Raw genomic sequence first — 17,393 nt, 5'->3', positions numbered from 1 at the left:
TTATTAAAGAGTATAAAAGAGTTCCGCGAACTTTAGCAGAATTGTGTTTTAATCGGATTTATTTGGAGTGAGAATTATTATAATTGTAAAATATTATTAATAATTATTAATATATTATACTTTAACTCTAAACGTATTCAAATATAAAATCGTATTTCCTAATTTAAATTACAAATATCTACATAAAATATACATTTTAAGATAATTAACTTTTGAAGAAAATGATTATAAATAATTTAAAGATTAAATATGTCAACATTTCATTAAAATATGTTTTATTGAGTAAACGAAAATATTTGTTTGGAGCTAATCAAAATTTTAATATTGAATAAAAAGTAAACCGTAGACATCGTATTTTCACTATACATTTTTACAAAAATACATAGGCAAGTATTATATTAAATACAATATTTATTATTATATTATGCTTGTACAATAATATAATATTAAAGTAAAATTAAAGAAAATAAAAAAACAATTTTTTCATGAACATTATCAATTTTTAAAATTTTCTAATTTTCATTCATGTATAAATGTATACACACTACATAGTTTACAACAGTTTACATAATATTACATATTATATAAATATATTCTATAACATTTAGTATATACAATATACATATATTTATTTCAAATATAAATACTTATATTACCTTTATTAATATATAGTAATGCATAAAAAATAATTGTATAAACAGTACAAGATAAGTTTTTTCTTATATTGTTATTTAATTTTTTTTACACTGTACCTATTACAAAATTTCAGTGTTGAGATTAGCAATGGGTGTGCATACTCAGCATGTATAAACTAACCCAAACAAAACAAAAAGTTATAATTAATAATGATGTTGTCATTTACTAAATTTGTTTAGTTTTATTTTTGTAGATAATAAATTATTATTTTAAATATAAATATTCCAATTTAAAATAAATACATTTCGGAAGAGGTTATTGTTTTTAATCTTTGGTATTACTTTATATATACCTAAAAAAGATTATAAATCAAATATATTTGTTATTATATTAGATTATATAATATATATGCATTATAATATATCATTTTTTTTATCGAGAAAAAATCGTCTTAAAAATTTTAAAATCTCATTTATCAATTTAGTTCACCAAATTTGAAAATATATTGTAATAGTTTATAACTAATAAATAATAATATATAATTTATCCATCTACAGTGAAAATAATAAATACAATTTTCCAATAAAAGTTGGCACAGTTTATAAAATATCGGGGATTATTTTTTTCATTAATCGTATACAACTTTGTTTAAGCATATTTTTATAAAAGTTCTTAATACATTAAATTACATGTTTTTATATATAAATGTATGATAGGGTTTATATTGGTTAATTGTCATTATTAAATTTGTTTATCCAGTCCGGCATAGATAGAAAGATAATGATGTTGTTCGCGATAACTGGGACTATCTGCGGCTTCATAATATCATCGGTTTCATTTAAATATTAAGCAACAGTAAAAAAATTATTTCAGTTATTATTTATATTAATTTAATATATTAAACAAAAAAAATATCTTAAATTAATGTTTATAATATACTTATTATACTAATTAAGTGGTTAGAAATTATTAATTAAGATACAAATATTTATTGATTTATAATTTAAAGTAAATTATAGTTATAGTATTCCATACATTTTTAAAATCTAAATTTTAGAATTTGATTGCCTATAATGGTAGATATTTTACTATTAAATTGAAAATCAAAAATTTATTATATCGAAGTATTCGAAGTAAACGGGTAAGTTTATATTTCATGCTAAATGTAAATTTTTAAATACCTACACCTTATATTATAGACTATTTGAATGAATTTCAAATTATTTATATGTTAAGAGATATATTTATTAATTTACCTTTATTATAATATCTCATTTATACATATTACATTTACATCTATCTATTCTACTATAGTATTAACTATAGGTATATTATAATTATACGTATTATTCTACCTATATTACATTGACATCCAATGACCTTAATATTCAATAATTACTAGCTAATAATATTTAGTAGTATAATATAATCAATACTATATTCTCATTTACTCAGTATTTAGTTGTCATGGTTTTAATATTTAAAATACTCTATTTTCTAATATTATATTAACTATAGTATACAATAGGTAAACTATGTAAATATAAATCACAAAATAAATTTGGCTAAATTATTTCATTTTGAGCTAACACCAAATTAAATGTGGTGCTAAAGTTATTGTTACTTATAGTTAGGTACCTATATTACATACTGCTTATATTTGTTTGTAAAATGTAATGTTCAGTGTAAGAAATAATTATGTACAGGTACTTGATACATACATATTGAAGTGTTTTCAAGCTTAGGTAAAAAAAAATATACAACTATATTATATTGAAGGATGTGTAAAAATGTGCCATCTTGAGATATTATCATATACTTATTTAAATGTTAAGGTATTAAGTATATTAACTATATTTTATAAGTCGTTATCGAAATTATTTAAAAAAGACAATTATTGAATTAGTAATAAACAATAATAATAAATGTAATGATATTTTATTTAATGTCTATGCCCTGTGTGGCTATGTTTATTTAGAAATATTTATATATATTTATTGGCGTAAACTTTATATTAAGAGAAAACCAGTTTGATAATTATTGCTTATACATAAAATATTTTAAAATATTTTATTTAAAAAAACATTTGTTGTGGTTGTAAATATGTACTCTAAATGTTGTTTCAAATAAAAAATATGGCATTTCAAAGATCTGATAAAAACATATAAATTCCAAAAAGTTTTTAAAAAAATGTTGAACAAATTTAAAATTACTGATAAGTCTATAATTTATTAATTATTTTTGTCGTAACTCCATATTTAGATTTAGGATCATTTTTGAACACAACACTCGTTTGTTTTCTTAATAATTAAACTTAATTAAATTAAAAACATTAATATAGAAACTATGCAGATGCACCAGTTTTTTATTTAGAAGTGAGCGACGCGAGAAAAATAGGTCCTGTATATACGTCATATACATAGAATCTACTGACGGTAGACTAGACAGACATTGTCGATTACAATAAATTTGTCATTTGATAATTGATAATTGACAAATATTATGGTCTTGTAAGCTAAAAAATATTACTGTTAGTAAATGGTATTTGACAGTAGTAGTAAATAAAAATTGTTCTTAAGATTCTGAAAAATAATATTTATATTTAATGTTGACTATAATTTTATTTATGTACTATATTAATTAAAATTCAAAGCCTCAAAGATATATATTTTATAAAATAAAAATTATCACTTATTTATTTTTACATAGTTGATGCAAATATGACTTTATAGAAATATTAATCATTCAAAATTATTGTTCAACATATTATTTTGAAGTTTGTACAGGATTCAGTATTATTTACTATTTGGTATTCGAATAATTATTGAATTAAGATATTATGTATTTTAAATTTACATATAATATTAAATATTAGGTACTTTTTTAAAAACATTTTATTAGGTACCTGTAACCTGCATAAGTAAAAACTTTTATAAATTATTTCAATTAAAATAATGAAATTTTCAACGTTACCAATAATAATAAACTGTAATAGTAATTATGTAATTGTAAACATATTATACTAATATTTAACATAAATATTAATGCACCGGGAACAATATAAGTAATTTATTATTTTTATATTTGTAATAATTTTTAACTATAATCCACCTGATAATATACATTACTAAAATATAAAATATAATAAAATAATATTTTATAATCAATAAAATTATCGAATGAAAGTCATAACATTGGCCTTTAATCTATATAAACTATGCGTTTCGTCATCTACTATTCATAAAACAATAATTATAAATTAATACATAATGATACCATCAGAGGATATTAAAAGTTAATACTATATTGCTGGTATCGATCGATAAGTCTCCCAGAGAAGTGAGAGATTATAGAAATAATGATATTATTTTACAATAATTATGGTTTAATTACCCATCAATACAAACTTTCTAGAAACACTGTACAGTAGGTAGTGAACACTCAAGTTTTTTTATACATGTATTTAATAACTGTTACTCTTAATCAAGGACAATATTTTACCACTATTGCAAATATTATAATTTGTTTTAAATTCGTTTAAATACATAAACATAACATAATGTAAAAATTGTAAACAATCTCATTGATGTTAAATACTAATTACATAGACACATAGTTAATTTTAAGGAAATTAATTTTTTTTTATTTATGAAATAAATATTTACTATATGCAGTAGGTATCTGTAAAATATACTCATATCTTATAAGTATAATTCAAAACTTTAATAAATCATATACTTAATATATTACAAATTTAGGGCTTTTAATTCCAATAAACAGATACAAAATCGCTTTACTTCGATACATACCAAGAAAATATGTAAGTAAATCAATTTATCTAAGACTAAAGCGTGTTATTATATCAATGAATGTCATATGAGTATAATTGATAAAACTGTATAAGTATATTATAACTTTAATCTATTCAAAATCATAATATTGTAGTAATCTAATAAATAATTATCTTTTATAGGTAGATTCTTAATAATAAGTAATAATACTTATATGATCATACTAATCTATTTTTATCCAATATTTTTTTCCTTCGTCGTTCTCCCTGACAATCCATCTCGTTTAGCTTATGCGTAAATAGCTCAGAGATTGCATATTAATAAATACATTCTAGAAAGTAATAATAATGTCAATGGACATTCTATACTCATGTTTTCGTGTGTCTAATAATAATATCTTTCTTGTATATTTACTTATTGTATTCATTTTATACGGATTGTATACAATATTCGTTGTATAATAAATACAAGAAGATAGATCTAACTAAACTAATTTATTATATAAATATATACATAAATTATTAACTGATTTATTTAGTTTTATAACAGTTAAAGTTTTTTTTTTGTCTAATAATTGGAGTCATCTTAAGAGGACACTATATATATGTATGTATCTGTGTGTGTTAAAAACGTACAATATAGCAAATTTGTTTTCAACTTTATTTGGAAGCTGGTTTTGTTTTCTAGCAATCTTAATTTCTCTGTTGTATTGTTCGTTGAATTGTATATTTGTATTTAGTTAAGTAAATACGTAATTGTCAAGCTAAATAGTATTGTACTGAAAGTTTTAAAAAAAAAACAAATTTAAGTTAATCATAAATCGATTTTGAATTGACCCACTACTAAGCTTTAAAGTAATAGAACATTATCTATGTTTGTACGTTAGTTTTTATGATATTTTAATTTTTAAGCGAGTTGTGAGCACTTTTAAACTAAAATACATATTTTACATACTCATAGCTCGCATCAAAATTAAAATATTGTGTAAAAACCGAAGTATTGCGTATTTTCACTCTTTCCAATATTTATTTTAACGTAAGTATTCTTTTAAAATACGATAAACAAACCTTAAAGAAACAAGGTCAAATATTCATAGTTTTTCTGAAAATTAATATCAAGTTACCAAATACCAACAACAATATAATTATTTTATTGTTTTAAATGTATTTTTAATGTATTTTATTTATTAATTATAAAATATAATCAGTTATTACTTATTAGTTTATTAGTTATAAGTTATTACCCATAGCCCATAGGTTTATGTTAATCAAATAGTATGTTATTTATATTTATTTACAAAAAAATAAAATTTACCTATTTATACGAATAAAAAAATAAATTAAAAAATGTGGATTTTTTTTGGTGACGTCTATATATCTAGTATTTACACGAATATATTTAAACCCTTCCTATTTATTGTTTATCTTATTTGGTTAGTTATTGGCAAGTTTACAACATAGAGTCCTTTAAAATTATTGTTTATTTATTGAAATCAGTTAAAGAAATTATAAAACTGTTCAACTGTCAAGAGCAAAACATATTCATTCGAAGATTTATATGTAAAATTGAGATTAAACATGAGTAGTTTTGTAATAGATTTCTATTATTTTTAGATTTGTTTTTGTTATAATGAGTATTCCAGATTCCATTTACCACTAATTAATATAAACTATTCAACTATTAGTTATTACTATTGTTTTCAAAGTAATATTATATAAACAATAAATATATTTAAATACCATAGATGAATATTATGATGTGCTCACAATTTCAATGAACTATAGTTTACTATTTGGAGGAGAGATGTATTTTCGGTAGAGCTTTTACGTCCTCTCGAATTGGTTACAAAATTATAACTTTTAAATATAATAGATAAGTTAACTTAAATACTTTGCATCCATGGCAATTTTTAATATATAAAAATTATTATTAAATATTAGCACAAGATCTGTTACTATATAATAGCCATAATTATGGTAAAAGTTTAAGTACAAATTAAATACACATATTATTTTATTAACCGTTATTTTATTGTCACGAAAAAAAGGGTGTTAAATGATTCGATATTTGATAAGTTTTAATTTAGATTTTTTTTCATAAATTTGATGAAAATAGTATCGATGAATTGATTCAATAATCGTTACTCATTACAATGATAGTTCCTAATTTTAAAGTAAATGATTTTATATAACATTACAGTAAATATAGGTATAGATATTGGAATTAAATTACTCGAGCAGCTGTTTTACTTAATAATTTAACTATAATTATTATGCTGGTTTTATTAGTTTTATAATTAATATATAAATATATTATAAAACACAATTTAAAAGAATCCATAGTTTTAACGTTTAAATTTTTTTTTATTAACATATGAAAAATACATATTAGTACTATATTTTTATTATTTATTGCCGTGTCATGTATAAACTTAAAAGATATAATATATTATGATGCATTAAAATGAATTATATTATAATTTCATTTATCTACGACCATTTATTTAACAATAGTAATAAATTACTGTCCTCGAGGACATTTTATTAAACAAAAAATATAAAATAATATCCTCTATTTAATATATTTATTTACCTATGTACTTGTATATAATTCCAAACAATAAACTTATATCACAAAATTATGATTCAAGTTACGTTTTATCTAAACGACTGACTAACGGGGTATTGATTGTTGTATTAGTAGGTAAATAATTAGGTAAAAACAAAAATGTTATCCAATAAATATCCATTATTGCCTACATTCTGTTATATTTTTGAAATTTTATCGAAAGTTATAAATTAATTTTAAAATCTTTTTTTCAAATACACAGTCAAATATTTCAATCTATATTCATTGTTAAATCTGAAAATCATAGGGGCACATAACATTACTCAGGAAAATGAAAATAATGTAACTTTGATCTAATAAATAAGTTGGAAAATTAAGTTTTGGTTTATTTAATTTTAAACATATTCCTTTTTGCCAAACAATTAATTTAAGTTAACTAATAATATTATATTGCATTTATATAACTATAATTATTTTATTATCTAAGTTATTTTAGTATATTTTATTATTTCAGAAGCATATCTTATTTGCAATGATCAAATTTATGATTTTATATACCTCTATGGGCATATGGCTATATATATATATATATTATAATTTCAAATTTGTAATGACTCATATTTTTAATATATTTTTGAGAATATATAATATAGAAAAATTCTTTTATTAACCAAAAAAAAAAAAAAACTAATGGCGTTTTTTTTTTTTTGAGTAGAGGAGTTGGTGTTGATTTCTAGAAAATTAATAACCCTGAGTTATTTTTAATTTAATATGGTTTTCTTTTGTCAATTTTTAATTTATATTAATTACATCTGTAATTGTAAATATATATGTCAATGATGTATTATAATACGATAAAGTATTATAAATTGTAATAAGTATAATAAGTACTAGCTATCATAAAAGTAAAAAATTACTTAAATATCAATAATAATTTTAAATTCAATTTAATATTTAAAATTTTTTGTTACATTACATTATGTTAGAAGACAATTTCACTTTTGAATCGAAGAGATTTTAAAAATAAATTTAGTAAGTATTTAGATTAATATTATTACCGTCTATACATTTACCCATATTATTAATATATATATAAACACATAAATTATATTTTGTTTTCAACACCCCATAAACCAGTACCTATACATTTTATTATTAACTGTGAAACTGTTAATTGTCTTAATCAATATATATTTTTGTGCATATAATTTATTATACTCCGAATGTCAACGTATAATGGCAGACTAGAATATCAGCGAGCAGTCTGAAAGGGCCGTTGGTCATAATAATAATATAATAATAAATGTTAGGCCACAAAATAATAACCAACATTTATTTTACTTTATCACTGCATAGTGCATATTATTAGTTACATATAGTTTATTACCAATAGACAGACAGTATAACTTATAAGTTATAATATATTAATTAAGTAATAAGTATCTACAAAATGTATAGACAGTTTGCATTAATTGTTATTATGGAGTAGCATAAGTCTCTAGGATCTAGATGAGTTAAGCTCAGTGATAGTTTATATAGACTGTACAAGAAAGACGCACAATTCAAAATTCAAAAAAGCATGAATATAATGTCATTACTGCTATCAATGTTAAAAGTAAATAAAACATATTATTTTTAGATGTTAACGATAGGTAGGTACAAATGGTACAATACATATACCATGTATGACGTATGTTATTAAATATCTACTATGTATTTTGTTTTATTTATAATGTTTAGCTTTGAATTGTTTTTTGATTGTTAATTAAAAACTTTTGATGGTTAACTGTTGTAAGTACCTATCTGACATATTATTGTTTTTAAATTTTTCTTAACTAATAATAGTTATGAACTACAGTAAAATTTAAAAGTATTAATTTATAAAGGAAATTAAATAAATCAATATTTTTTTTATCCTATCTGGTAAGTGGTAATATATTTATATTTAACAAAATAATGATATTATTTTCTATATGAAAAAAAGTATATAATTTATTTATGATGTGTAATACATTTTGTATCTTGCATATATTTTTATAAAAATACTTGTAATACTATTATGCATAAATCATAATTAAAAATATATAGCAGATGATAAAATTAATTTTTATTAAGAGATACACCTACACTTTAATTTAATACTTACATCTATCCAACATTCCAATACGTAATAAATAAAAAACTATGTTTGTATACATCCTTGACACCTTTGTTGTGGGGCGTTATTAAAAATTAGTGTAAAATAACTAATTTAAAAATCAGAAAGAACAACTATATTATACAGGTGGTAATCTAACAAAATATTGATTATCTTTTTTTTGTACTTCAGTAATATTTATAAAAAAAATAATTTTTAGAATTGCATTTTGTATCTTGAGTGGATTATTCTGAAATAATACTAATAAGCGCGTACAATTTTCGTAACTCGCGTTTAAGTTGTAATTGTAATTTCACCACATTATAAGAACGGCTTGCGATGAGGAGCAATAGTAAAACACATATCTAACCACATGGTGCTATACTTTTACTCAGAATATCGTTTAATTAGTTTAATTATTATTTTATTCTCAAGAATGAACAACATTATTGAGTTATTTCTTCCATTTATTGGATAAGTAATAATCGGGTTGTAAATATAGACTGTATAGAAGTTAGTAGGTATCTCTCTAGAATACAAGTATGAAGAAGGTATGAAATGTACCGAAGTATAAGTAGGTACTTAATCTGTCAAAAACTTATTATAATAAGGGAACTATGGATCATAATACGCTAGACTTTAGTAATTCTTTGCTGAATGTTAAGTTTAATGTTAATTTTTGTTTTGAAATAGGTTAGGACAGTCTGGTCGTTAATATTTTGGTACCTAGTTAAACGTTAATAACCAATCTATTTTCATAACTTCGTCTCGACCTCGCGGTCCACTCACCCCTAGATTTAATATCGACAATAAAAGTTTGTTGTGTATTATGCACAATCGGACGTGCTTGTTGAAACTTGATTCTTTATACTTAGTTGATATTTTGAATAAATGTGTGATTTGGGTGCACCGAACGCCTATGGTAGCATGACGACGTGTATATATATGTATACACGCAAAATCACTATACAACACTAAAAAACTGCGTGAAATATATTAGATTGATATAATTATAGAACGGATTCGGATATCGTCCACTTCGCGCGCTGCTGGTGTCCTGTCCATACGGTCGCCAATAATTCGTTTGCCAATATCGCGAGGAGAGTTTGCAAGTGGGTAGGTACACGAAGCAGACCATAATATTATTAATAATATTATAGTACAATGATATTGTACAGGCGTTATAGATCGTCGTCACCCGAACGCACTCGACACACGATATCGGTTCGTCTGGATTCGAACGCGCGCGCGTTGGACTTGTATTATTGTATAATAATAGTTGTAACGTCGTATTATAAACATTAATATATTGTATAACATCGTAAACATAATATTGTAATAATTTGATAAAAAAATAAAGTAAAATAACATAAAACAAAAAAACCGATAGTGTGTAGAGAATATAATATATAGTACAGATTACCGCGGTAGGTGAAACAATACGGTTTTCCTACATGCACTACACACGGTTATAGTATTATACAGACATACCTATAATATATTATTAAATAATATACGTACACGAATGTACACTACTATAATTTTATGATATTATATATTGTTTTCGAATCACCCGGACCAACACACCGCCGACGTCGCAGTCGGTCGTTGCAGACGACGACGGCGACGACGACGACATAATATGTATATAGTCGTATGCACAGGTCCGGGGTACATAATAATAATAATAATAATAATATTATTATTATAATATACACATATATTACGAGTCATATAATAATGTATATACCTATATACGGGAGAAGGGGACGGATGGATTCCACCGGTATTAAACCGCCTATATATATATATATATGTGTGTATATAAATAATAATAACATATATGCACATACAGAAACAAAGATAGAAAACATGCATTAGTAATTACTATATAGCCTATACGGAAAGCTATTATATTATATTATATATATATATATATATACATTTAATGTAGAATAGTGTATGGCGTCGTGGCCGTTGTGTGCGTACGAAGAGCGAGCGCGCCGGTGTATAATATTATATTGGGTATGTGTGTGTGTGTGTGTGCGCGAGCGCTGTATTATATAAATAATAATATGTGCATGTATATAATAATAATAATAATAATAATATATAATAATGGATGGAGCCGTTTCTGTTGTCAAGGCCGGACCCCGCGCGCGTCTCCACCCATGTGTACGTGTGTAGTACGTGCATGTGTGTGTGTGTGCGTGCGTGCGTGTGTGTGTGTGTGTGAGCAATGCGTTTGAAATTATCCCCCCGCCCGTCGTAGACGAAGCGGCGGTGGCGGCGGCGGCAGCCGCCGCCGCCACCGACGCCACGATGGAGCCCCTTGGGAAATTCTACCGTGCTTTGAAAATCGTTAGTCACATTTGCTTATATTATTATTATTATTATTATTATCGTTATTATTATTATTTATCATTATTATTATTATTATTATTATTATTATTATTATTACTATTATTATTATCATCTGTCCTGTCGTCTCTGCCGCCGTCGTCGCCGCTACGGATACGGCGAGACAACGAGTTGCTTTTTATATACATTAATAGACGACAACGGATTTTTTTTTTCAATCATAATAATATTTAAATAAAATAAATATTACTTTACGAAAATGTAAATAGTCGAATATCTAATACTATATCGAATTCTCAAAAATCATCACATTTACAATTATTGTTCACTTATTCTTCATCAATAAATTGAGAAAAATTAAAATAATGTTAATTAAATTATTATAAAATGATTTTGTCAATACCTATATGTATAATATGTGTAATGCATATAAATACATATTAGTATATTACGTCTCTTGTCTCTATCACACATTCACACTTATCCAGTATTTGCTGTATCCTAACCTTTAATTTCAAGTTAAAAAGCAATGATATCATATAGGTAATTAGAATAAAATAAAGTATTTTGTTTCTGTTAATAATAATAACTAATTCTTAAAAAACAAAAATAGTACAAATCAATAACAAACGAACTTTTAACGTTTCATTTGAAAAAAAAACATATAACTCACGGACTTAAAAATTTAAGTTCTAGTTCAACTAGAATAATTCTGTGATAAATAGCTTTAATTATTAAGATATTGGAGACAGGCGTAGAGAATAAATTATAATATAAAATAATAAATGGAATGTCCCGCGTGTAAAAAGGAATGGGAAATAAGAAATAAAAAGAAACTAAAATATGTTCGAAATATATGTAAAAAATAAATTGTTTTTATTTTATATTTTGTATAAGTATAATAAAAGATTGAACAACGTATAGCCATTGGTGTCTGTTAGATACAAGATTATATCAAAGAAAAATGATTTATATAATTTATATAATTAAAATATAGTTATACCAATTTGGCAATTTACGCATGTAAAATTGGTGGTTTTATTTTTATAAAAATATTTCTAAAGGTTAATAAATATAATATAATTTATTATATCTTAATGTATACATTGGTCCTTGACACGTAGGTATACAATTGATAAGAGAGTTATGGAAGAGAATACATTATTAATTTTACTATATACTATTATGACCCTAATCAGGAAAATTTAAATATTTATTTATAAATTTACAATAATCGAATAACTTTAAATTTTAGGTAACATATATTAAAAAATTATATTTTCATAAATAAGTAAATAATATAAGTATAGGTATATGTATAGTTATTTGAAATTTTTTTTTTCTGAATGAAAAAAAATTATATATTATGCGTGTTGTTCAATGATGTTTGTTTTTTCAATTCGTATTTATTATAAAAAATGTTCAGGATAATCTTAAAACTTAGTATATAGCTCAGTATTGAACAAAATCTGTAGGTACTTCGAATACTAACAAAAATACAATTATTTAAAACTAAAATATTAATCATTGAATGTTCTATTAATATTTCAGCCTCTAATCAAATTTTACATTTTATTGAAAGAAATTAAAAACAATTTGAATAGAAAAACACACAACTGCGGGTATTTATGATTTATATTTAAGGCAATGGTAAACCATCTAATGCAAAAATAACTTAAAGATACTAAAAAAAATATAACATTAATTTAAAAATAAAATAAAAAAATCATAATTTATTATACCTAATAGCCAATAGGTTACATATAATATTGTATAAATAATTGTACTTACCTACGTAGAAAATTATATTAATTTAATAATTTTTAATTGAATTCAATTTTTATTTTAGTATAGAATTGTAATATTGTTTTAACTGTTATTGAAATCTAAAATAAGGACCGGGATCAGAAATTCAGAACGCCAAAAATTATATTAAATTTAATATTGGATCTTTTGTAAAGGTTTATAGAAATAAATTGGTTATAAATCGGCATAATTAGTGTTATTTAGGTTTAATGTTAGGTTTAATTAAAAACATTAATATTTATGATCATATTAGATATACAACACTATAATATCTAAAATATTTTGGATACTAATTACTCTTTGTTATTAGTATTATTAATACACCAATAAATAATGAATTTAATAGAATAATTACATTAGGTATACATTAGGTAAATTATAGTAATAATGTCATATTCCCCAAGCCACGTGTTCGTATATAGTTACCTAACATATAAATGTCCATTTTAAAACGTATGTGTTATATAAATTCGATTGAAGAGAAATAACAACATTTCAGTAAATTTTGGTTTTAACAACATCATAAATCAATTTATGTAGAGCTGTACAAGTAAACTTTATACTTTTGAGTTTTGGTTGTATTATAGGAAAGTACCTACCTGTGTAATTACTTTTTATTATATTTTTAAACAAGATTGACTACAAATGAGAATTCTTCCGCATATTGCAAAATTCCGAGGATTATCAATCAGTTAATTAAAATATTATATTTTCATTTACACGTTTTTGTATACTGCCCACACGAACCTCTACTACTCTACGAGGTGATCACGAGTAGGATATGTGGCAGTGGCTTCATTCATGATTACTATAATATGTATGAAGTACTCATCACTCGTGTTAATAACATTTGGTTATTTTTTCTTCCTTTTCGACAATTTAAACATTCAATTATAGTTAGTAATTATCATGTGTAGGACAAGTGGGTACTCTATAGCCCTTGTCTGGTTTATTTGTGTAGGGACATTATGAAATACACTTTTTGTGTGTGTGTGTGTATGTGTGAATAGTAACGAAATTAAATTGAAATATATACAATATACATATATAGACTACTATCTTTGAAGTTGAATCCTTATTTTTGTTTCTTACATGGCTGTATTCAATCAATAATAAAGAACAATACTATCAAATAACTGTTCCAACGTATGCATTTTACAATTAAAATTTCCTTCATTTAAAAATACAAAGTTTTATTTTTTTAGACACACAATAGGTTTAATGATTATGGTGTATAATATACATACGTTGTATAATACTATCATCATCGAAGCGACACGAATAACAGAATTTATTTGTATAGGTAATATAAAATACAATACTCGGTAAATTGTAAATTAATTGCTTGTGTCATAGGACAAACATTTAATAATAATGTACATTATCCGTCAAAGCATATACTGGGACTGACCCTTTATAATAATTATTCCTTCTGACATATTTAGGAGAAAGAAGGACTTTCTATGTAGTACATAAAATATCGGTGCGCCATGTAAACGGTTGTGTTATATTGCAAAACTCACTGGTTATATATTATAATGTCTCCGTTCATTAGGCGTTATTTACCATTATGCGGTAAATTAGGCCATTAGGGAACTGACTTTATGAGTCATGTTTAGATATAAAATCTACAAGAAACATTTATTATGTTATAATTAATGTAGTTTTTCTCCTAAGTAACAGTCTCGGTTATCAGTACTGGTAGACATTTTTTCAATATTTTTTTTAAGTTATTTGAAAAAAAAAATATTATTTTAACTAATAGTGATATCTATATTAATTTTAAAAAAAGGTTTTAATTAATTATTAAAGAGCAATTTATTTTTTAAAAACGAATAGATTATTATATATATATGTTTATATATAAGTTTCCAAATATGTATGTATTAATGGCTACAATATACTTAATTATTAATTGTACAATTTTTTATCTTTTTGTCAGAAGGTTAGATTAATTTAGAAGAAGAAATTTTGGAAATTATTTTTGTATATTTTCAAAAATGTCAAGTAATTTTTTAGGGGTAATATTGTAAAGGTAATATGGTATTTCAAAATATTTAAATATTAATAAGTTTAAAATTGAAAGTACTTAACTAGAATTCAATACAGTTACATTATTCAGCGTATATAAGTTATATTAGAAAATCATTACAAGTTTGTAGAATACTGTTGTATTAAAATATATATTATGTATAAACAAGGGTAATATGATGTTGGTATTATTGTATTATACACTACGCAGCATGCAATATAAAATACCTAGATATATTAAGAGCCATGAAAAATATTTTATAATTTCAAATTTATTTGAACTAAGAAGAAAAACTATTTATTTTTAGAAACATTTTTACAGCTTTAGAAGCATTTAGCTCATCTCTTAAATACAACTGTATAAAAAATAAATGTAATATGAAATGTTCATTAAAAATTTAAGTTTTTAAACTTATAAGATACATTATATAAAAACAGCGATTCACGCAAGTAAAATTAAAATTTTCATATAAATTACTTAATATTATGATTGATTGTCCTGAATTACTGCAAAATATAAATTTTAAAATAAATTCAATACATTTTTAATCTTCTATTTAATTTAATTTAAAGCAGTCTAATACAAATTATATATTATGTATAATATATAATTCACAAGTCAACATTTTAATGCATGCAGGTAATTCAATAAAAATTATTGATTGTTTTATTAAATCTTTTAATGTTTTTATGACAAATATATTAAGAAATGCTTAACACACAACTCCTCTTTATTTTGTTTTCTCCTCTCAGGAATATTGTATAGCATAAATACTTATATTTTTCCCTTTTTATATAATTATTATTATATTACTGTTGTATATATTTATATATATATATATATATATATATTTGTGTGTGTGTGTGTGTAAAAAAAAACTGTAATTGGATATTATTTCCGTAATAAAGAAAATATTATTATTATAAATAATATATTGAATAGGTATATTATATGTGATTTCACTTCCCATTAAGTTCATGACACTTTTAATTAAATCTAGAATTTTAAGTAAGAAAAATATTTTTTAAAAATGTAATATAAAAATGATATAAATAATAATTATAGTATTAGGTACTGTAAATATAATTACTTATAAATTATGGAGTATTAATATATACTATAATATATATAATAAAGTATTAATCTAATAAATTTTTTTTTAATTTTAACAGTTTAGGTCTTCGACTAGAGGAGAATGGAATTATTTTGTGTACATCTATTATAATTTATAATATATATATATACACCGTGAATACAACGAGAATTAACAATGTTATTGGTGATAAATAGACTCAGCACTCATCGATTTTCTTCACTGTATAAAATAACGGATATAATACTATTAAGGTAGGTGTAGGCTTTATATTTATTCTGTCTGGGACGTAAGATTTAATTAGTTTTTGCCTTAATGGCTTTTCTTAATCATCGTTCTTAGTTTAATATTGTTATAATCATACCCAGTTTTTCGAATGAAAGAAATGTGAATTACAAAAAAAGAAATATTTATATTACCTAAAATTTAATAAAAAGTAATTAAAATTTACTTCTCAAAGCTTAACGGAAAAAAAATTATAGAACGTTAAAAACATAGTAGGTATAGCTTTATAAATATGATTATTTTTGAACGATTCAATGTGTATGAAAATTCAATCGTACAAAGTGTTTACAATTTGTGCTAAATATTATATGTTCTTTGAAATGGCATTTTATGAATATAAATTATAAGAAAATTGTAAAATTAAACGATAAGTGATACTCTTGACTTAAGAGTAAGAGTATTTTATGTAATATTTTTTAAATATTATAAAATCTATAATAAGAGTAATTAATCAATAAAGTAAAATTAATCACAGGAACTATATTATAATGTGTGAAAAATCGGAGAGAATTTCTTAATGAAAGTCAGATCAGATTGAAAATATTATTAATAACTATTATAATACCCAAACAGATTAATAAACGTTTAAAATATTGTGAAAACTGAAAAATATATATGATACAAAAGTTTCAATATCATTTTAACCTATTCTATATTTTAACTCTTAAATTAACGACAGTAGAC

Source organism: Rhopalosiphum padi, chromosome 4 (assembly GCF_020882245.1).
Source record: "Rhopalosiphum padi isolate XX-2018 chromosome 4, ASM2088224v1, whole genome shotgun sequence".
NCBI classification, from domain to species: domain Eukaryota; kingdom Metazoa; phylum Arthropoda; class Insecta; order Hemiptera; family Aphididae; genus Rhopalosiphum; species Rhopalosiphum padi.
Note: the sequence above shows the minus strand (reverse complement) of the source record.